The sequence below is a fragment of the Schistocerca americana genome, chromosome 3, assembly GCF_021461395.2.
Source record: "Schistocerca americana isolate TAMUIC-IGC-003095 chromosome 3, iqSchAmer2.1, whole genome shotgun sequence".
In the NCBI taxonomy this organism is placed as follows: Eukaryota; Metazoa; Arthropoda; class Insecta; order Orthoptera; family Acrididae; genus Schistocerca; species Schistocerca americana.
Genome location: NC_060121.1, coordinates 776,103,446 through 776,127,807, shown reverse-complemented (window position 1 = coordinate 776,127,807; position 24,362 = coordinate 776,103,446). Strand labels below are relative to the sequence as shown.

General features: G+C 42.0%; 1 protein-coding gene across 2 annotated transcripts in view; it reads left to right on the top strand.

Moving 5' to 3' along the window:
• LOC124606742 (ankyrin repeat and BTB/POZ domain-containing protein 2) overlaps positions 1 to 24,362 on the top strand; it is a 651,374-nt gene that overhangs the window by 139,196 nt on the left and 487,816 nt on the right. The window contains exon 2 of one of the 2 annotated variants that reach the window (XM_047138776.1): positions 19,828 to 19,912. The exons of the other annotated variant lie outside the window; for it this stretch is intronic. The gene's annotated coding sequence lies outside the window, so the exon portion shown is untranslated. The remainder of the gene's footprint in view (positions 1 to 19,827; positions 19,913 to 24,362) is intronic. 2 annotated transcript variants of the gene reach the window in all.

Sequence of the window (24,362 nt, the reverse complement as noted above, 5' to 3'; positions counted from 1 at the left end):
GAATGGTCCCTGATGACACGGTAGGTGCAAAATGTGTCCATATTTCGTCCTGGGATGATTTTCCATTAGTCACTGCTGCTCGCTCAGTGCCTCGAACTTCACTTGCCTGTGCAACCTCTTTGAAATTGCTGAAGCTATGCTTGTACTACAGAATAAATTTGCAAACACTGTTCACCCCTAAACTCAACACTGTTACTGCCTGCAGAATCAAAACAGAGGCTGCATACACAGGTCACCTGGGCGCCATCTGATCGCCGACGGGAATGACAAATGTTTCATTAACATTGCCACCCCTCAGTATGCACACAAGATGCCACTGAATACAGTTCTTGAAGGTGGTGTTGCATTTTCTTCCCGGCAGTTAGAAAAAAAAGTGTTGTTTTATGTCTTTGTACAGGGTGTCCGCCCCCAGTAGCTGAGTGGTGAGTGCGAGAGAATGTCAATCCTGAGGGCCCGGGTTCGATTCCCGGCTGGGTCGGAGATTTTCTCGGCTCAGGGACTGGGCGTTGTGTTGTCCCAATCGTCATCGTTTCAGTCCCATCGACGCGCAAGTCGCCGAAGTAGCGTCAAATCGAAAGACTTGCACCCGGCGAACGGTCTACCCGACGGGAGGCCCTAATCACACGACTCAATCAATTTGTACACGGTCCAATCACATTAATGTGACGACCGCCTATGTTTGACGTCACCGTGCACAAGAACCACTCACAATGTGACGACCGCCTGTGTTCGACGTCAACGTGCAATAACCACTCACAGACGGCATGTGACAGCACTAGTAGTGGGGGTATAAGAGCGTGTCGGAGGAGGGGGGGGGGACATGGAAATCAGTGCAGTTGTTGACATAAGGCGGAAACGGAGCGATTTATCTGACGTCCAAAAGAGCATTATCATTGGCTTTCGGACCAAGGGTGGAAGAAATTCCGAAACGACTATATCTATAAAATGGTGGCCTTTCGCTGTGGTTAAAGCATACCGTCCATAGCAAAATACCGCTATACAAAACCGGCGCCAAGGGGCCATAGATGACAGGAGTGAACAACGGCTGCGGAGGTGTGCACGAGTGAATAGATGCGCAACTGTTGAACAACTGACTGCCCGGGTGAACCGAGGGGCTAACAACAGTGTCTCCTCAACAACCGTTCAGCGAACGTTGCCGCGGGTGCTGACTGCTGTTCGCCAGCAACGACGGCTGGTACCTGCATGCCTATACTGCAATCTAAAGTCCGCTGAGTGACGACAGGTGGCCTTTTCAGATGAATTACGTTTTATGTTCCATCGGGTACATGGCCTTTGCCTTTGGCGTGTACGGCGTGAAACGTCTGAAAAAAAAAAGAACAAAGAGGGAGCGTTATGATCTGGGGAATGTTTTCGTGACTTTCCCTGGGTGATCTTATCATTCTGGAAGGAGCAATGGATTAACACAAGTATGCATCTATCCTCGGGGAACACGTCCACCCCTATACGCAGTTTGTTTTTCCTCAAGACTATGGCAGCTATCACCAGGGCAATGCAACGTGTCACACGGCTTTCAGTGTACCCAGAACCGGAATGAGTTAACCGTACTCCCCCGGCCACTAAGCTCCCAGTATTTAAACCCAAATCGAGAATCTGTAGGACCACCTCGGTAGAGTATTCGTGCCACGAATCCTCAGCCGAGATATGTAGCGCAGCTGGCCACGACCCTGTTGTCGGCATGGCTCGACATCCCTTTCGGTACATGACTCATTGACTCTCTTCCTGCCCGACTCGTAGCGGTCCGAGCAGCAAAAGGTGTTCTTCAGGTTTTTCTACTGGTGGTAGCATTAATGTAACTGGACAGTGTATTACTGTTTTCATTCCGACGTAATAAGTTTCTTTTTTACTTTGTATTCCAACTACTTGTTGTGTTGTCTAGAGCTTTTATGATGATTTAGGGGTGGATAAATCCACAGATAAAATCTCGCTTGATGCCAGAGAACTGATTCTCCATGGTATATTTGTTACACTATGTCGTACTGATGTTGATCGAAGATTGAAACTAGTCTTGAATGAAGATATATTAATACAACAGCGGTTTTAAAGATGTTATTTTTAAATTATTTCAAAGAGTTAAGCATATAAACAGACTCCTTATGCTGAACAATAGGAGTTGCGAGTCTCTGTTACGAAAGAAACCCCCCTGCTCAAAGAAGTGAAGGGGACACGAGACAACGCAGTAGCTGTGGGAATGCCTGCCAGTTTCTCGAGTGGTTTGCATAAGGGGGCGTCTCTGTCGGAGGTCGTGCGCCGCGCGCTCCACATACTGGGTCGGCAATTTTCTTTATCGCGCCGGTAATTTTAACCGGCCGTGTTTCGCTACCACGTCATACCGGCCGGAAAGCGGAGCAAACCTGTTCTTACGTGGCCCCTAAGTAGTCGAGTTACGGGCACGGCCTTCCTCCGGTCCATAACAACGGCGTACGCAACAGACTCATCTGAGGCAATATTGCGGACGCTAGCGACTGCAGCATAGCTGTAATGTTATGCTCTATATTCCTGCAGCGCCAACCGCTTTTCAGCCATTAGCGCGCGAAAGTTGATGAGGGACTCAGGATTTTCTTTTTGCTCTTAGTAGAGCAAGTTTGAAAATATGCCAGCAGACCAATTATAATAATACTAAAATAAAGTACAACGAATGAAGAAAATTGTAAAATAAAAAAATTAGTCATTGAACTAGTTATTGAGTTTTCGTATGTGCTGCCAGGAATGTCACAGTTGGTAGTAATTGATAGTATGTCCTCTTCTGAAACCGAAGTGATATCTGGGGCTTCCCAAGGAAATGCTACAGACTTTTTTCTGTTCTTAATCTATATAAATTATTTACGTGACTATCTGTACAGCCCTGTTAGATTATCTGCAGGTGACGCTGTCATATACCTTCTGGTAAAGGTATCAGAAATCAAAAGGAATTACAAAATGATTAGACAAGATATTTACATGATGCGAAACGTGGCAGTTGACCCTACACAATAAAAATATGATCAATTGCACGATATACAATACAAATTTAAAGTTTGTAGATTTATCTAAATACTTAGGGATTACAGTTACAAACAACTTAAATTGTAACCATGACATAGAAGATGTTGTGGGAAAGGCGAACTAAAGACTACGCTTTATTGGCAGAATACTTAGAAGTTGCAACAGATCTACTAAAGAAACTGTCTACACTACGCTTGGCCGCCCTCCTCTATACTGCTGTGCGATGTGGAATGCTTATCACCTAGGATTGACAGATGACATCGAAAAAGGTCAAAGAATGGTAACACTGTTTTGTAATATCGCGAAATAAGGGAAAGAGTATCACGAATAGGATAAACAAGCTCGGTTGGCAACCATTAAAACAAAGGAGTTTTTTTGTTCCGGTTTTTTTGCCACGAAATTTCAGTAACCAACTTTCTCCTCCGAATGCCAAAATATTTGTTGACTCTCATCTACATAGGGAGAAATGACCATCGGAATAAAATAAATCGCGCGGGAAGATTTAGGAGTTCAGTTTTCTCACGTGCCAGAGTGAAACCGTCGAAAATTAGTCCGAAAGTGATTCTAAGAACTGTCTGCCTAACACTTTTCGGTGCAGGTGTAAGGAAAACAATAATTTCGGTGTAGGTGTAAGGCAACTGAAGACAACGAGTGGATAGTCATGAAAAATACTGAACAGTGGAAGAAAATTGATCTGGACAGATTTTGATAACGTAAATAGGATTTTAGAAACTAAGCGTATGAATTGCTGAAGTTTAGTCATCGTTCTCGGACCCAAATTTCACACAAAATAAAGCCATTCAGTGGTTAAGGCATCGGACTCGCATCGGGGGAAGCGGGGTTCAAATTCCTGGCTGGCAGCGGCAGTCCAAATTTAGGTTTCCCGTAGGTTTTTTAACACGATTAAGGCGACTACCGAGATGATACCTTTGGGGAAAAAAAAGAACACGAAACCATTTGCTTGTGTTCCGTTTCTGATTACTTCGTCAGCTACTGCCTCGGATTTATTTTATTTTATTTGCGACTTGAGAGTAGCGAATTCCTTTGCAGCGTCAAACCAAATGCGAGTTCCTGCTCTGTTCGAGCATTGAAGTCACCACCTGTTTCCTTTAGCTTGGGCGCTAGCGGCTTAGGCGATGTACTGTCCTCTGCTGAGAAGACTACGCTCTACAGGAATGGGGCAACGAATCGGATGTGTGATGTGACATACGGGACATTTACACGCTCAGATATTTGCACCGACTTGTCTGTACTGACAGTGCTGCAATGTTTGCACAGACAACACGTTGTGCGTGAAGAATCACCACCTGAAAATTTTGTTTGTGCGAAGTTTGACGGCTCTTGAATTGACTCAAGCTGTATATGCAGACCAGATGAAGTGGTTCAGTACATATATGCCACGACATATTTCCGGCATGATGTGGATCAACGATGAAGGTGATATCACGGCAGAAAATTTCAGATCAGCATAGATTGTGTCAATTGACAAGTACGTCAATTTTGCTGCCTCCTTATTGGTTCAAATGGCTCTGAGCACTATGGGACTCAACTGCTGAGGTCATCAGTCCCCTAGAACTTAGAACTACTTAAACCTAGCTAACCTAAGGATGTCACACACATCCATCCCCGAGGCAGGATTCGAACCTGCGACCGTAGCGGTCGCGCGGTTCCAGACTGTAGCGCCTAGAACCGCTCGGCCACTTCGGCCGGCGCGTCCTTATTACTATAACTCTTTCACAGGCATTTATCGAGTTTCTCATTTCAGTAGTAATGTACTGCAACAAAACAAAGAATGTCTCTTCATCCTAGCTTGTTAAACTAGGCCTCTTTTTTAATTTTTATCTCTTTCAAACGATTAACATGCGGAAGCGATACACGATTTGGAAGCCAATTTTTTGTCCTTCATGTGCTGTTATTTTTTCCTTTTCTAACTTCCGAAATAATAGGACTAGACAGAATAATTATCTTACAAGCAAATTTAACTAGTTTGGCCATGATCAGAAAATACCCGCGCTCTCGGACCACCGATTCAGCTGTGTGCGAAAGATGCATTGCGGTTGAAGGGTGTAAAGAAGAACTGAATACTGCAAACCAGACGTGCGGGCGATTGTTGCGAGCATGTTTGCTCAGACAACATTTTGTAAAAACATTTTCATGAAATTGGAGTCTGTAAAAATTGTAACTGTAGCTTGGTGAGGTATTAAATCATGTCCTCTAACCTCTTCAGCATTTTGTTATTTTTAGAATAATATTAATCAGATTCTTCATTCGTATGTGCACGGTGCTCGTCGCTGTCGAGTACGTAGTTTATAAAGACTGGAATTGTGTATGGAATTATTGAAAAGCGCTTTTTCGTCATGAAACACATTCAGTTTCAATCACTTAAAATGCGGCTAATGGCAGAATGTTCTCGTCCATTTCTCGTTAAATTGAGATGTGATACATGCATACACGTTTCACTAGATTTCCCCTTTGACACAGAGGCTACGTAAAAAAGAAAAACAACAGCCCTCAACGTAACACAACAGGGCTGACAGAATCTGCTAGTAAGCCATTTTATTCGGACGGGGCAGAAGGTAGCAGGGAGAAGGACTGTTTATCCGCTCCCCGCCCCACCCTTCTTCTCTGCTGCTTGCTGTAAATACTTACTTTGCGCCTTTTTGACAGAGTGTCACTTTACTTAAATTTCCGATTTCATTCCCAGAGTCCAAGGAAGGTCGCTCAGTAATCAAAGAACGGCATCATGGGAGCACCGAAAGCTGGTGTAATATGTATTTATTAATAGTCAACCACCTCTCTCAGGGAAGGCTTCATGGTGTCAAATACATACATTAGTTGCAGTATCTGCCCCATATTTGCTGGATATAAACTGATTGTCTACGAATATGTACACATCACAGCAGCTTTTGGAGGTTCCATGACGCAATTCTTTACATACATTGAAGCCGTACAGCACCGGTCATGGTAAATATTTTGTACAGCAAATCAGTGGCCTCATACAGCGAGATATCTATCTTCACATCTTCATGCAGCAATCTTTAAGTACTTAGTTTGCGTAATGAAATACAGAGAACGCGTGACGAACAGTGTACAAGTGATTTCTTCTCCCTTCATATTGCAATCGACATACTGCTCAGCAGCTAAGGATCTGCACCGATGAGGTGAAACTTTAGTTTCTTTCATTGTAAGGCTAAAGATGATCTTACCATTTAAAGAAACGAGTTGTTGCAGTTTCCCCTGCTTTTCGCAATAACTTCATTAAAAAGAACTCATCTTGATGATATGAGGCTTAAGAAACATTTCCTTACGAATAGCGGTTGAGTCACCTTTAAAACCTATCGTACGGTATTTAATTATCCATGCTGGATCTCGTCGTGATAATAGAATGTAGATTTAACAAATTTTATAACTTTATATTGACATCATAAGCATGTTATTTCTAATACAAACATCAAAAACAGTTTTCATCGCCTCGTTTCCCAGAATCCTGAAGATAGACTGTGGATACTGTATCAGAGACACAGCCCCTTTGACTGTTCAGAGATGTCACTAAACCCGTCCAAAGATGTAAAGAACCATGCATGAGTAGCACCTATTAGACGGAGGGGGTCCGACAGCTGATCAGTTCCAGTCATTGCACCAGGAAAGAGGTACACGGCTCGTGTTGTCGGTAGTTCAACCACGCCTAGACAAGGGAAGTGTCCAGGCGTCCCAGAGTGAACCAAAGCGATGTTGTTCGGACATGGAGGAAATACAGAGAGAGACAGGAACTGTCGATGAGATACCTCGCTAAGGCCCCCCAATGGCAACTACTGCAATAGATGACCGCTACCTACGGATTATGACTCGGGTCCTGACAGCAATGTCACCATGTTGACTAATGCTTTTCGTGCAGCCGCAGCACGTCGTATTACGACTCGAACTGTGCGCAATAGGCTACATGACGCGCAACTTCACTCCCGACGTCCATGGCAAGGTCCATCTTTGTAACCACGACACCATGCAACGCGGTACAGATGGACCCAACAACATGCCGAATGGACCGCTCAGGACAATCATCACGTTCTCTTCATCGATGAGTGTCGCTTGTAACTTCAACCAGACAATCATCGGAGACGTGTTTGGAGCCAACCCGGTCAGACGGAACGCCTTAGACATACTGCCCAGCGAGTGCAGCTAGGCGGAGGTTCCCTGATGTTTTGGGATGGCATTATGTGGGGCCGACATACGCCGCTGGTGGTGATGTAAGGCGCCGTAACGGCTGTACGATACGTGAATGCCATCCTCCGACCGTTAGTGCAACTACATAGGCAGCGTATTGGCGAGGAATTCGTCTTCGTGGTCGACAATTCGCGCCCCTATCGTGCACGTCTTCCTTCAGGATAACGACATCGCTCGACTAAAGTGGCCAGCATGTTCTCCAGACATGAATCCTATTGGACATGCATGGTATGGATTGAAAAGGGCTGTTTATGGACGAGGTGATCCACCAGCCACTCTGAGGGATCTGCGCCGAATCGCCGTTGAGGAGTGGGGCAATCTGCAGCAACTGTGCCTTGATGAACTTGTGGATAGTGTGCCACGACGAATACAATCATGCATCAGTGCAACAGGACGTGTTACTGGGTATTAGAGGTACCGGTGCGTAAAGCAATCTGGACCACCACCTCTGAAGGTCTCGATGTATGGTGGTAAAAAATGCAATGTGTGGTTTTCATGGTCAATAAAAAGGAAGAAAATGGTGTTTATGTTGATCTCTATTCCAGTTTTCTGTACAGGTTCCGGAACTCTCGGAACCGAGGTGATGCAAAACTTTTTTTGATGTGTGTATTAACATATGAAAGTTATAATTATGACACATTTTCGGAAATATTAAAAAAATTTCATGAAGCTACTGTTAGTGTACATCGAGTGTGTCAATTTTTGTCTCTGTTTCTTTCCTTTTATAGTAGTTCTGATATTAAGTAGTGCAAGTGTTTTTTTTGTCGCAATGAGGATATTCTTGTTCTGATTTTTACTTTTGGGGCTTCATGATATGTTTAATTTGCGTCAACAAAAAAAAAAAAAAAAAAAAAAATGGCTCTGAGCACTATGGGACTTAACTTCTGAAGTCATCAGTCCCCTAGAACTTAGAACTACCTAAACCTAACTAACCTAAGGACATCACACACATCCATGTCCGAGGCAGGATTCGAACCTGCGACCGTAGTGGTCGCGCGGTTCCAGACTGTAGCGCCTAGAACCGCTCGGACACTCCGGCTGGCCAATTTGCGTCAACAGCTCAAGGAAAAATGTATAAATTGTTTAGGAGCTAGCTCCAGTTGCTCATTTAGAATGTATTGGGTTAACTGAGGGTGTGAAATATATATATATATATATATATATATATATATATATATATATACGTATATATACGTATATATATACGTATATATATATATTTGAAAGTCCCTCCTAGGAGTCGCCAGACACATTTTCGCTGATATATATGGTTCCAGGCCTTTTCCGCGTATTGTAATCATAAAATCTTGTCGGATGACCAGGCGAGTAATAGCGTCGACTTCTCGCAACGTTTCATGAGTTTCGGCCTGTCTTTTTGAGACGAAGATGAGGCGCACGAAACTCACTGAAACGTTGCGACAGGTCGACTTCACCTCTCGGCTTATCATCTGAGAATATTTTACCTTTTCTCTGGTGTCTCGGCAGACATCTGCAACTTCTGTTTTGCAATGTGTAGTTGAAGTCTGCCCAACAAATATTGCTCATCACGACGTTCATGTGACGCCCAGAGTCGACGGAGGGCGTCGGTTTGTTTCCGGTTACAAACAAGATGATTGTTAAAGCGGAATTTTCCGTGCCCAGTCGACAGAACGGTACTAGTGGTCCCAACCTTTCTTAGACCATTACCCACGCGTGCAATCAGACATCAGCTAGTACTCCCGCCCTCTCACCCTTCCCCCGCCCTCCCGCCATTTGTTACACCTACCTACCTACCCCCCCCCCCCCCACCCCGTCCTCCATTTCTCAAACATTATCACCAACTTCAGCACCTAACTAAACTGTAGACTTTTCTTGGAACACTTTTATTTTTAAAATAAAGAAAGATGAATGATATTTAGTTTGTGTCTGTGTCTGTCTGTCTGTGTGTGTGTGTGTGTGTTAGAATGAGTGACGCAGGAATTCGTGGCGCATCGCAAGTGCTACCTACAACTCCTTCTCAGAGAAGAAACTAACTATCCACAGTGAGGAAACACAAAACAGGCTTCCCCTGCGTTAAGGCCGGTTCCCACTAGGGCTGCCGCGCGTCAAAACGGCGCGTCAGCGGCGTGGTTGCCATGGAAATGGCGTCAGCGGCAAGGCGCGGCGGGCTCTGCGTCGCGGTTTGACCATGTCGAACCGCTTCCGCTGCCGCGTGCCGCGCTCCAGGTGCGCGCCGCCAATCACAGAACGCGCTGAGCGTGACGTCAGGTACGGACTCCCGGGCCGCACGAACTTTCGCCGAACCGCTGGCGCGGACGCGGCGGCACCTATGAAATACTTATCATCCGATTCCAAGGAAACTATTCGGTAGAAAAATTTGATTCTTGGGCATGTTACAGCCTGATATCTTCTCTCGATAAAGGACCGAATTTCTTTTCGTTATTCGTCGTGGTTACTTGCTGTATCGCATTTACGTAAACCTTTACACGAAATTTTAATGAGTGTGCAGAGGTAAAAACGCATTGCGTGGACTTTGCGTACAGTTCATTTTAGGTAATACATTATTGCGTATGAAATTTAGTCAACATATCGAAATTGTTTTTAAAGCTGAGAGCAGATCGATAGCTATCACCGTTCTCGAGATATTGTCTGATATGTCGGCGGACGGGCTATGCCGTGACCGCGCGCGGGTTGCTCGGCGACGCGACCGGTACTTCGTCCTGCTCGTCGTAAACCATGTGGTTGTATCAACCGCAAATTTCGTAAACGGTTCAAGAAATCGAATTTTTTTTTTTTTTTTTTTTTTTTTTTTTTTTTTTTTTTTTTTTTTTTTTTTTTTTGCAAACGATAACTTGTGAAAAGTCATGTATTTCGTCGCATGATAAATATCCTAAATCTGTTTATCTACCAAGATATGAAAGTAACTACAGTTTTTCAGAAGGGATAGATGAATTTTTTTAAATGGCATTAATAGCATGTCGAATGAGAAGTTAAACCGAAACTAATTTGCTGGTATGTCATAAGATGTAATTTACTAAATATGTAGAGCTATTGATTATTTCCTTTCTTTTTTCTTTATCCAGTGTACTTTACTGATTCAAGACGCGTTTCGCCTTTTACTTTAAGGCATCTTCGGTGGAATCTAGAATGACTCAGTTTTGTTTTGATCTGTGATACTTGGAGATTATAAAACAGTTCACATCTTTTTTTTACGTGAATGACTGATTACTTACAGTGAATTGAGTTTTTGGCGGACATATACGTTTCCCCTCACCTGCTCACATGCTGGAGGTTGAACTAAAACTTAGATTATGGAACATAAGCACATTTTCATGTTCGCTCTTTTTTCTTCTGTCACTAGCAGTAGACGTTTTACCGAAAACTCTGATTTAAAGTCGTAACTACAGTGTGTTCACCTCATGTCCCTTCCTGTCTGGTTTGTTTATGTACATGTTGCCAACCTGCAGAATTATATGCTGAAAACTAATGTTTGTTTATTTTTGTTCTCCTTATATCTGTATGTGTGTGTGGCTAGCCAGTGATAGTTATAGAAAGTTGAAAGTGAATCCAGTAGTTGTCAGACAGTGGTTGAAAGATTTGGTGTTCAGCTGATTTCAGTTTTGGTTTAAATGTTTTAAGGAGTGCATGGAAGAGTAAATTCACTGCTTACATTAATAGATAAAATAGTAGAATAGTATTTCAACAGATGATTATTATCAGAATACTATCACCCAACCCCTTTGTCCTCACTCTTTGACGCCCCACAATACGCCCTGTCAACTAACCCTATTGTCGTCAAAGTTGTACCGTAATTTCCTCTTCCTCCTCTATTTAATTCCGTACCTCTTCTTTAGTCACACGATCCTCGTATCTAAAGTTCAGCATTCTTATGAATCACCAAGTTTTGACAGCGTCCATTGTCTTCTTGACAGAAGTGTTCATCGTCCACGTTTCACTTACATACGAGGCTGCACTCCACACAAATACCTTTGTAAAATAGTATCCAACCATTAGCATTTATATTCGGTGTGAACAAATTTTCTTTTTCAGAACGCTTTTCTTGTTATTGACAGTCTTCAGTCAGGTTTGCGTCTGCACCAGGAAATGCCTTACAATTTAAAATCTGGTTTCGAAAACTGTTCCAAATATATATTATTCTTTCGTGATTCTTAAGCAAGGTGCTGGCGATGATTACATTATGCTCTGTGGGAAATTCTATCAGGTGGCTTCCACTTTCATCCCTTCCACCTAGTCTTTGTGTTCTTACTGTTTTCGTGTACCTGCTACCGTATTACATTTTAAATTTTTGTCTCGCTTAACTATCTGAATAATCTCTTTTGTCGTACATTGTTTCAATGTGTTAGGAGATAGTGAACAATCGTGAACGGTAGTCATGAAATCTGTTTATGGTGAAATGAGAAAACATGAATAATGAAATATGTGAAAGAGTACATTGTACAGAAAATGAAAAATTGGTATGTCTTCACCCAACGTCGTCTTTCCTTCATGTAGGTGTAAGATATAGCTAATCAAACGCACCGCGCGTTTCAGTGGGTCCTGCCCCGTACCTCAGTGGCTGTCCGTCATTGGCTACCGCTAGCGGCTGCCGCTTCCAGGTGGGAACGCCAATTCCGCGAGCCGCCGCGTCAAAGCGGAAAACGCTTGCCGCTGCCGCTGCCGCACGACGCGCTGCCGCGCTCTAGTGGGAGCCGGCCTTTACTCTTCTCCATTACGGCACTTGCCTACAACCCCACTTAAAATAAAATAGGTTCAGATGTGCGCACTACACTTACTGTTCGTAAATCACTTCACTGCTGCACTCCGTACTTCTGAACTGGCAGGAATTGGACGACTTCAGGCTGTTAATGCTTTGTGTCAAACGACTCTAATAATAATAATAATAATAATAATAATAATAAAAGAATAGTGCACAGCACTATAATAGTCCTTATATAGTTACTGGTATGTCATGGTGTCAATTCATTTATCTGTTTCGAAGCAAGCAATTTGTGAACTACTGCAGGTACGATGTACAACTTGGAGAAGACATGTTATTGAGATATTTAGAATTTGTTACGTATGTGTGTCACTTTTATCATCAGCGACGTATAATGCAACTAACTGAGAAAAAGTAATTACTGATAACGTATATAATCAGTATTAGAGTTGTACAAAATTGTGATAACAGGTATGCTCTTCTGAAGATAATCTAGTTTCGTGACTGAAACAGATTCGAATCATTTAGTTTTTACCCCTTAGGGTGTAAGTATCCCCTTGCTGGGAACCAATGGTCTAGCGCGATATCCGTTTTATCGACATATGTTAGCAGTGACATTAAGACACTAATAATAATCAGTACTCCACCAGCGACTGAGTAACGCTGCTGCATGGCGGTAATAGCTCGGGTCAGGACGGCGCTGTGGCTGCTGCAGTACTGGTTATTCTTGATGTTTCACAGTCCCAGTTAATATATAGTAACGAATATCGCACTAGAGTAATCTGAGACCACTCTATCGACAGGGCGCGTAAAATTCTGCCTCAAAAATAATTTTGTAACTGTCTACACTTTCCGACATTTGGCGTCGCATAAAAGACTGATTGCAAGATCGAATATATATATATATATATAAACTTGATCAAGAACATCCGTTATGGGGTTTGATTTGACTATTAATAAACTCCATAGTTGCTGGTTCCTTAATTCTGATACTATATCCCCCTATTTGTCTCACGCGTAGAGTCTCATAACCTAACTTTTACCGTTCGGTACTTGACTAATTGAAATTACGTTGTGTCGACTTGTCTTCGAGAATGAGCACACCTCCATTTGGCGATGACGTCGCCTTCCGTTCCGTTGACGTCTCTGGCGTGAGTTGACATTTGTAGAGTGAAAATCAACAACTATCTAAGTGCCAGACATTTTTTTTTTTAATAGATAGACGCGAAAAACCAAGCTAAGTGCTGTCGCCAACATCCTGAAAAGCAGCCTAAGCGCTACGATCATTTCTAGTGGTTCATACACTACTGGCCATTGAAATTGCTACACCACGAAGATGACGTGCTACTGACGTGAAATTTAACCGACAGGAAGAAGATGCTGTGATATGCAAATGATTAGCTTTCCAGAGCATTCACACAAGGTTGGCGTCGGTGGCGACACCTACAACTTACTGACACGAGGAAAGTGTCCAACCGATTTCTCATACACAAACAGCAGTTGACCGGCGTTGCCTGGTGAAACGTTGTTGTGATACCTCGTGTAAGGAGGAGAAATGCTACCATCACGTTTCCGACCTTGATAAAGGTCGTATTGTAGTCTATCGCGATTGCGGTTAATCGTATCGCGACATTGCTGCTCGCGTTGCTCGAGATCCAAAACTGTTAGCAGAATATGGAATCGGTGGGTTCAGGAGGGTAATACGGAACGCCGTGCTGGATCCCAACGGCCTCGTATCACTAGCAGAAGAAAAGACAGGCATCTTCTCCGCATGGCTGTAACGGATCGTGCAGCCACGTCTCGATCCCTGAATCAACAGATGGGGACGTTTGCAAGACAACAACCAACTGCACGAACAGTTCGACAACGTTTGCAGCAGCACGGACTATCAGCTCGGAGACCATGGTTGCGGTTACCCTTGACGCTGCATCACAGAGAGGAGCGCCTGCGATGGTGTACTCAACGGCGAACCTGTGTGCACGAATGGCAAAACGTCATTTTTTCGGATGAATCCAGGTTCTGTTTACAGCATCATGATGGTCGCATCCGTGTTTGGCGACATCGCGGTGAACTTACATTGGAAGCGCGTACTTGTCATCGCCATACTGGCGTATCACCCGGCGTGATGGTATGGGGTGCCATTGGTTACATGTCTCGGTCACCTCTTGTTCGCATTGACAGCACTTTGAACAGTGGACGTTACATTTCAGATGTGTTACGACCCGTGGCTCTACCCTTCATTCGATCCCTGCGAAACCCTACATTTCAGCAGGATAATGCATGGCCGCATGTTGCAGGTCTTGTACGGGCCTTTCTGGATACAGAAAATGTTCGACTGTTGTCCTGGCCAGCACATTCTCCAGATCTCCCACTAATTGAAAAAGTCTGGTCAATGGTGGCCGAGCAACTGGCTCGTCACAATACGCCAGTCACTACTCTTGATGAACTGTGGTATCGTGTTGAAGCTGCACGGGCAGCTGTACCTGTACACACCATCCAAGCTGTGTTTGACTCAATGCCCAGGTGTATCTAGGCCGTTATTACGGCCAGAGGTGGTTGTTCTGGGTACTGATTTCTCAGGATCTGTGCACCCAAATTGCGTGAAAATGTAACCACATGTCAGTTCTTGTATAATATATTTGTCCAATGAATACCGGTATATCATCTGTATTTCTTCTTGGTGTAGCTATTTTCGTGGCCAGTAGTGTATAAGGCCCGAAATGTAGTAGAGCGGTTTGTGACGGCCCACTAGTGACGCTAAAACGGGCCAAGTGCCACAAAGCCTTATAACAGTTTCCAGCGTGTGGTAGAGATTTGGCCCAGATTGAAAAACGTAAGAGGCTGGAAGAATGTCGAGTACCAAACGACCTCGTTAAGTTATGGAGAATGCGATACCTAACAATCCATTTGTGGTTACTGTGCTCCACTCTGAGAACTTTTTATTTAAAAAAAAAGCAGCCGATACATATATTAACACGACGGTAAGAAATATTTCAGAATGGTGTTGGATTCAAGTGAAAAAAGAAATGCACCTGGTGTCGTCAACACGAGAACAATGTTTAACGAACTGGAAGGCTAGAGCACCTATAAGATTTTTAAGAAAAGGTTTACCACTGGCTTAATAAAGAACTTTGTTTTAGCGCCGCAACAGTGTAAAATCAACTTTTCAGCTGAAAAGAAAAAGAATCTGCAACAGATGTTGGCATATTTAGAAGTAGCTAATAGAACATTCCTCGGACGTTTGATCTATTAAAATAACTTTGTGCACTATAAAATTAAAAGGAGGATTGAAATATTAAATGAATGCCATGTGCTGCAATACAGCGTCTTTTACTTTCTACTAAAAAGGCGGCAACAGACGCAGTGAAATAAAATGTTTGTTCTTAAAAACCTGATTTTTTTTTTAGTACTTGTTCCATAGATCATTAATACGACACTTCGTAATGATGTGGAACGTATCAGGTTAATAAAAGGTGTCTATACAAGATATCACATTACACAAAATATTACATGACACTTAATATTTTTTGTGGGGTGTGTGGAAATTACCCACTTACTATATCCAAAAATTCATCTAATGAGTAGAAGGAGTTGCCATTCCGAAGTTCTTTTAATTTCCTTTTAATTGCTATTTGGCTATCTGTCAGACTTTCGATGGTATTAGGTAAGTGACCAAAGACTTTTGTGGTAGCATAATTTACCCCCTTCTGAGCGAAAGTTAGATTTAACCTTGAGTAGTGAAGATCTTCCTTTCTCCTAGTGTTGTAGCCATGTATACTACAAGAGATTACTTTCGTTGGGACTTAACTTGTTTTTTGACAACTCTATGGTATTTAGCACGTTCTCCGTTTTACATAATGAAATACTTATAATCATTCATAAAAGGAAGGGAACATATAAAAAATTGTAATAGTCGTGTGACTCTTATTGTAGACAAGGATTAAAAAATATGCTCAGGTTTTCTCATTAAAATATTTTTGTTAAGACAAAAAAAAGTGAATAACACAGAATCCGTTTTTTGGCACTTGGCCCTTTATTGGTTTCCAATCTAATTTAATTTACTGTTCGTCATTGGTGCACTCTACAAATCTTGCAGCAGACTGCAAGTAACGCAGTGTCCACAACATCTGTCTGCCGAAGTCGAACATGTTGCTGCTAAACTGGTTTTGTACAAATAGAGTGGCTAACAGTGGCTGCTTGATGTTATTTAAGTAAGAAACCTCTTGTAGTTACACGCAGCCGCGATTTCGTAATAGCAGTTTTCGACAAGACTGCGTTCATCGATAGCCTCGTGTAGACACAGTGGCTAGGAAACGCTCCGGTACGACTACAGTTAGCCCTGTCCGCACTTGCGTAGCAGTGCTGGGGCGCCGCGTAGGTGCGGTGTAGACCCACTTGCGGTTTGGCAGTGTGCATCGGTGTCGGCGCAGTCGCTGGCCGTTCGACTGTTGTGGAGCTGCGCCTGGCCACCCCTGCGCCTGGGGAACAGGTTATGCCTGGGCCAGCGCGCCCTTCCGGAAAACACGTGTCGCCTGCTAGCGCCGCGAGCCGCCGGCCGGGGTCATGCGCGACGGTCGCCGGGCCTTCACTCCTGTCGCAGCCCCTGTCCGCGGGGGTGACCTTTCGCGCAGGTCACTGCCCACTGGGGGCTCCGAAACACTGTCGCTGCTCGACGCGACGCCCCACTCGAAGTTTTCGACTTTCGTGACACTCTTCGCGACTTCTCTTGTCACCAGCTCTGTCATCATTTTTTTCGTTTTCAGAACTTTACGGTCTCCATACTACCATTACGAGCCCCCGCGTTTAATATCTCTCGAGCATTGACACTAACAGCAATGTCACTTCCTCTCCTATACCTTCTAACAACCCTACCACAACAAAGGTCAAAATTTAATAATGATTGTGGTTTGTTTATAAATAAATAAATCATCTGCTACCAGTCACGATTTTTCTTTATTTTACTATTCGCACGACGCGTTTCGAGAAATAATTCCCATTTTCAAGTGCGTTTTTTTGGTGTGTATTAAGCCATTTCTTTTGATGTTGTCAGTGTGTGTGAGTCTGCTTCATTTTGTTGACTTTTACTGTAATACATAAGAAACGCGATTTTTAGTTGGGTATCAATTCTTTTTGTGAGGTTAGTGGCTAAAATTTAGAACAATTTGTAATTACAGTTTCCTAATGGTCCATTTGTGTAGAGTATCACACACACTTAACATCACACACAACTTGTTGTACACTTTACACATCGAAAATATCTTATATAAACAAAACAGTTACAAATATCTTCTTATAGGTAGTTCACAGAGATAACATTATCATAATCTATGGAAGACCTATAATGTTATCTCTGTGAACTACCTGTAAGAAGATCTTTGCAACTGTTTTGTTTATATAAGATATTTTCAATGTGTAAAGTGTACAAGTTGTGTGTGATGTTAAGTGTGTGTGAGACTCTACACAAATGGACCATTAGGAAACTGTAATTACAAATTGTTCTAAATTTTAGCCACTAACCTCACAAAAAGAATTGATACCCAACTAAAAATCGCGTTTCTTATGTATTACAGTAAAAGTCAACAAAATGAAGCAGACTCACACACACTGACAACATCAAAAGAAATGGCTTAATACACACCAAAAAAACGCACTTGAAAATGGGAATTATTTCTCGAAACGCGTCGTGCGAATAGTAAAATAAAGAAAAATCGTGACTGGTAGCAGATGATTTATTTATTTATAAACAAACCTGTTGTATCTACAGTCGCAGGCTTTCAAAAACCATTTATAATGGATCAAATCAAATGATTGTGGTGTTGCTCACGCTGCTAAATACTGCATTTTCGGGCAACAACAAAGTTATTATGTGGCAGGTGTCATTAGAGCACAGTTAATAAAGTTATTTCATGTAATAACGAATAAACTAGGCACTCATCTTTTCGTGTTTCCCACGCTGGTCTCGTTGTAAAATCATGGCTCAATCGTCGAAAATCTAGGTGGTGATGATTCCGAGCTCGGATGCAAAGAGGCCTCGGTTTTATTCTGCTATATTCAAAAGATTTATAGATGTGTTTCACAAACCATTCTTGAAGATTAAACCTTTGAAAGTTAGCATAATGGTGATGTAAAAAAATAATCAGTACTCCGAATTTAAGTTACACTTCCTTTTTTATTACTTTTGCTGCAATATTACGTAACACACAAAACATCACTGCACAATACAAAACATACTTAAAAACATCTTCCTCACTGTTAAAGTTCACATTTTATAAGCTGACTACAATATGCGTCTTTCCAACATGACGTCCAAGACTTGACCTTCTCAAGGTCCGACTCTGTAACAACTAATAACCGCTTACGCGCCCAAAAATCAAGAGTTACAAGTACGTCAAAGATCATAGTGACAAAAGAAAGAATACACATAAGAATAATATCATTGCAACATAAACATATCGATGTATCAAAGTATCTCTACAATAATGAAATCAAATCTGAATGTTGTCTCAGAAATATGTTAACTACTTTGCAGAAACACAGTAGAATATTGCTGATATCGAAAGGTTCAGTTGGGTTACCCTAATGGTTACGTAATTCAAGTACCATTACAACCTGAACCAGAATACAAAGCGACTGCCAGCTGGTTGCTTACAGGACAACTACCACAGCAACAACCTATCAGAATGTGAGTTTTTGTAACACTTCGACCTGTTCACAGTTGTCATATCACCCCAGCTGCCGGTCTATCAGTCGTAGTGCCCACCAGTAGGGCCACGTCCATATACGTAGGAACTTTTCGCTCTTTTTTCCAAAATGTAAGGACGCAGGCGTGAATTTCCGGTCCCTCTGCAAAACGTAGGGATTTAAACTACTACTACTACTACTACTACTACGTGATCAGGCCCAGTGGGCCGCACGCATCTACAAGTTTCCTCCTCCACTGTATTCTGTCCATTGCTGCTATCTGCCATCCGTTCACATCAATTGACACTTGTTTTAAATCTTCATGGAGTCCATCCCTCCAAAGCTTTTTGGGTCTCCCTGGCGGTCTCTTTCCTGTAGATGTGAAATCCAGGAGGTTCCGGGGCCATCTGTGATCCTCCATCCGGGCCACATGGCCGGCCCACTGCATTCGTTTGGCTTTGACAGTTCCTGCTATGTTGGGCTGCTTGTATAGTTCCTCAAGCTCTTGGTTGTATCTGATCCTCCATTTTCCTGTATCTGCATCCAGAACCGAACCGAAGATCTTCCGAAGCACTTTTCTCTCAAAAACAAGGAGCTTATGGAAGTCCTGTTTCCGGATACTCCATGTCTCACAGCCATATAGAACAACAGGCTGGATCAGGATTTTGTACAGTCGAATCGTGAACTGTCTGGAGAGATATTTGGACCGAAGCAGTTGTGCTAGGCTGTGGTAAAATCGGTTTCCTGATTGTATGCTGGCATTGATCTCTGCTTCACATGACGAGTTTTCAGTGGAAAGTGCCCCTACGTATTTGAATTCTTGCACTCTGTTGTAGGAATGGTCCCCAACCTGCAGTGATTGTAGATGATCAGCAGTCTGACAATGACCACGCGTCATAACGAGGTACTCTGTCTTGGCTTCGTTTATGTTTAGCCCAAATTTGCTGGCAGCCTCCTTTAAACTACGAAAGAAAAATTACAATATAAGAAATTAAAAAGGAAAAAGTCGTCTAACTGTATAAATTTTAAACGCTGTATACGACAGTCACCATTGCCTACGAAAAGTTGACTTATTAGGGCCTTCCTCAGGACGAAACAGGGTGCAAAAGGAAAGTTTCTCAGTCGCTGTCTAAACGGGGTGCTTGACGAGGGAAATGCTTGTTTGTTGCTCTTCGTGCCGATTTGCTGCTGCCTCGTAAAACTAAATATGAGTCTTTTCTTTTCAGAACTACCAATGGAGAATAACTGGAAGTCGTGAGTCATTTCCAAAAGAAAGACTCCATTTCGCTGCGTCTGGTGGCTGCATTAGAAGTAAGTAAAAAACGATGTACTGCAGCACATGGCATGGGGACTAGCAGCTGCAAGCTTCCAAAATAACATTAAGAATATTTTGTTCGAAAACAGTGACCATTCAGTGTGCAAATTGTTAATAACGTAGAAATGTTACTATCCAATACGTGTTTAGTTTTTTGTAATGAGTTGGTAGCACTGCTACCAGTTTTGTCTCGCCAATGCGAGGCTGTGATTCGTGAGTTCCTCGGCTTGCTCAGAAGTGACGTCAAAATGACGTGTCACTGTATTAGCGATGGCGGTTGACGCTGAAGCAACCGGTTTTCGGTTACACTGCTTTTTTTTTTTTTTCAATGCCATTTTAGTGTTAAAACCTCTCAAAATGATCGGTTTCTTAAACAACCGACAATTTTCGGTTTTTTATTCCCATTATTTCCTGTAATAAACATAAAAATCGAACAAAGATTGAAAAATTCTGACTCCCTCTATTTCAAGATACACAGAATCAAAATACTGAATTTATGGATCACATCTCAGTGGTACCAGTTGGGTCTATCAGTAGATGGGGTTTCACTAGGCATTGCCTGCACCTCAATAGGTATGGGAAGGGGAGGCTGGTGGTGGTGGTGGTAGTGGTGCCACTCATGGAAAAATTCCTGTAGTAGTTGATGTTAGAGCTGCACCTTTTTTAGATTGAAGTCAGTTGATAGGTATACCTGCTTAAAGGAAGTCCCTCTAACTAAGGGCTCGCCTTCAGAGGATGTAATGTTTCCAGGTAGAGAAGGAATTATCATGTTTCATCAAAATATGAGGTATTAGAGATAAAGTTAGTGAACTACTAAGAGATGTTAACTCTGAAATTATTGGTATATCTGAGCACCACTTAAATAATTTGATAATTCAGAGGCTTCCTTTACCAGGCTACAGATTAGCTGGCTGTTTCTCAAGGAGTTCCTTGCTGGTGGGGGAGTGGCTCTGTACGTAAAAAATAGTATTTCATTTGAGTCCATAGACGTATAACGACACTGCACTGAACAGATATTTGAATGTTGTGCAGGGGCAGTTGAATTTAGTGAAACTAAACTTCTAATTGCTGTTGTTTATAGGTCCCCTAACTCCAACTTTAGAGCATTTTTGCTTAAGCTAGAGAGGGCTCTTGATTCACTTTGTAGGAAGTACCAGAAAGTAGTTATATGTGTTGACTTCAATATTAATTTTGTACGTGATTGTGCAAGACAAACGATGTTGGTAGATCTCCTGTATTCATATGATCTCATGCAAACTGTGTTTTTTCCAACTAGGGTGCAGGGGAACAGTAGCACCGTCATAGACAATATTTTTATTCATTCTTCATTACTAGATGGGCATTCTATTAGTAAAAGGGTGAATGGCCTTTCAGACCATGATGCACAAATTTTAACACTAAAAGGTTTTTGTACTCAAGCCAATGTCATATTTAATTACAAACTATGTAGGAAAGTTAATCCAACAGCAATAGAGAGTTTTTTAAAACTTGTCAAGGAACAAGAGTGGCAAGATGTTTATAGTGCCGATAATATAGATGATAAATACAATGCTTTCCATAACACATTTCTCATGCTCTTTGAGAGTTGCTTTCCATTAGAACATTCTAAACGGGGTACTAGCAGTAATGGACAGCCCGGTTGGCTGACTAGTGGCATAAGGATATCATGTAGAACAAAGCGGGAATTATATCAAAATGTTAGAAGTAGTCACAATCAAGCTACAGTAGCCCATTACAAACAATATTGTAAGGTGCTTAAAATGTTATTGGCAAGGCAACGAGTATGTGGTATGCAAATAGAATAGCTAATTCACAGGATAAAATTAAAGCCATATGGTCAGTTGTGAAGGAAGTGTCTGGTCAGTAGCACGAGGTCGATGATATAAAGTCAGTTCGCAGTAATAATATTTCTGTTACTGATAAATCAGATATATGTACAGTATTTAACAATCATTTTCTGAGCATTGCTGGTGAATTAAATAAAAATTTAGTTTCTACAGGAAATCATATAAATTTCTTAGCAAATGCCTTTCTGAGATTGATGTCTGAAATACTCCTCTGTGTTACAGACAAGAGGGAGATTGAGTCAGTAATTAAATCACTGAAGACTAAGGACTCTCATGGTTATGATGGAGTGTCTAGCAGAATATTAAAGTACTGTGCTGCACATGTTAGCCCTGCATTTAGCCATATGTGTAATCTTTCCTTTAGGAATGGTCAGTTTCCTGAGCGATTAAAGTACTCAGTAGTAAAGCCGCTTTATACAAAGGATGAAAGGGATAATGTAGATAATTTTAGATCTATTCGTATGCCATCAGTGTTTGCAAAAGTTATCGAAATGTAAGGTTAATTGATCGTTTTATATCACACGATTTGCTATCAAATGTACAGTTAGGCTTTAGAAGTCGTTTGACAACTGAAAATGCTATATTCTCTTTTCTTTGTGAGGTACTGGATGGGCTAAACAAAAAGTGTCGAACGCTTGGCATAGTTTTTGATTTAACTTAGGCATTTGACTGTGTTGATCTCACAATATTGCTCCAGAAGTTGGACCATTACGGAATAAGGGGAGTAGCTCACAATTGGTTCACCTCTTACTTTTGCAACAGGCAGCAAAAGGTCATTATTCACAATGTTGATAACGGCTGTGATGTGGGATCTGATCTGAGTGGGGTACTGTCAAGTGCGGGGTGCCCCAGGGATCAGTGTTGGGGCCGCTCCTGTTCCGTATTTATATAGATGATATGCCCTCTAGTATTATGGGTAACTCTAAAATATTTCTGTTTGCTGATGACGCTAGCTTGGTAGTAAAGGATGTTGTGTGCAACATTGACTCGGTTTCAAGTAGAGCAGTACATGACCTCAGTTCATGGCTTGTAGAAAATAAACTAACGTTAAATCACAGTAAGACTCAGTTTTTACAGTTTATAACACACAATTCAACAAAACCTGACGTTTTAATCTCACAGAACGGGCATATGATTTGTGAAACTGAACAGTTCAAATTTCTAGGTGTTCAGATAGATAGTAAGCTGTCGTGGAAAGCCCACGTTCAGAATCTTGTTCAAAGACTTAATACTGCCATTTTTACTATTCGAACGGTATCAAAAGTGTGTGATACTTCGACACGTAAATTAGTCTACTTTGCTTATTTTCATTCACTTATGTCGTATGGTATTATGTTTTGGGGTAACTCTTCCCATTCTAGAAGGATATTTTTGGCTCAGAAACGGGCGGTTCGGGCAATAAGTGGTGCGAGTTCACGAACCTCTCCTCGACCTCTGTTCATGAGTCTGGGTATGGTCGTTTCTTTTTACCAATATTAGTTTAGTCCCAAGAATAAACAGCTTTCACTCGGTTAATACTCGGCAGAAATCAAACCTCAATTTGGACCGGACTTCATTAATTCTTGTGCAAAAAGGTGTGTAGTATACTGATGCATCCATTTTCAATAAGCTGCCACTCGAATTCAAAAATCTTAGCAGTAATCCACGCGCTTTCAAATCGAAACTGAAGAGTTTCCTCATGGGTCACTCCTTCTATTCTGTCGAGGAGTTCCTTGAAAAATTAACTGATTCTTATTGTATTGCTGATAGCGTTTATTTAAACTTATGGACTGACTTTATTTCGGGTTCATGAACATTTATATTTATCTGTTATTACTTTTATGTTGTAAGTTCATGTACTGACACGTTCCATGACCTTGGAGATTTGCTCCTCAATTTGGTCCTACGGAACTTGACGTGTAAATAAATAAATATATATATATATATGTAAGGCAAATAAAATAAAATTTAGTCCGTCCGCCGTCCGCTGTTCAAAAATCATGTTGTAACCGAGGAACATACCGATATTTGGGCATTACGAATAGTCAGTGCAAAAGGGTGAAAACTGAGGTTGAAGAACTCTGTATCTCATGTTAATTCGTCCATTTTCACCAAAGCTACAAGTAGATAATGGCATATTATGCAGACACAGGCAATAGATCAGCTATTTTCAATTTTTATTGTAAACTCTGAATTAATTGTCAAGTTTTCTCTTTATATGATGCAGAAAATATGTTTTGGTCCCCCCCCCCCCCCCCCCCCCCGTCCTTAATCTGTTAAATCAAATGGCACTTCGTAAAATACATCCAAACTAGGGATGGTGCCATTCTGTAATACGACTAATGTCCGACGACAACAGTGATGAATTACTATATAGACTAGTTGGGAACAAATCCGCGCACTGCATGTACGTACCTACCATCCAAAAGCCCACACCATATGATACCAAAAGCCCACACCATATGATAACAGGTACATTATTGTCAGAGCGACGCTGTAATGCGTTTTCCCCAGTAACCAGTGTATTTGTTTACTGTATCGTCACCGCGTGTTTCTGGTAACGGCCACGGGAGGGCAAGTGCAATAATATCGTGGTCGAGTAGTACTGCACTTGACCTCG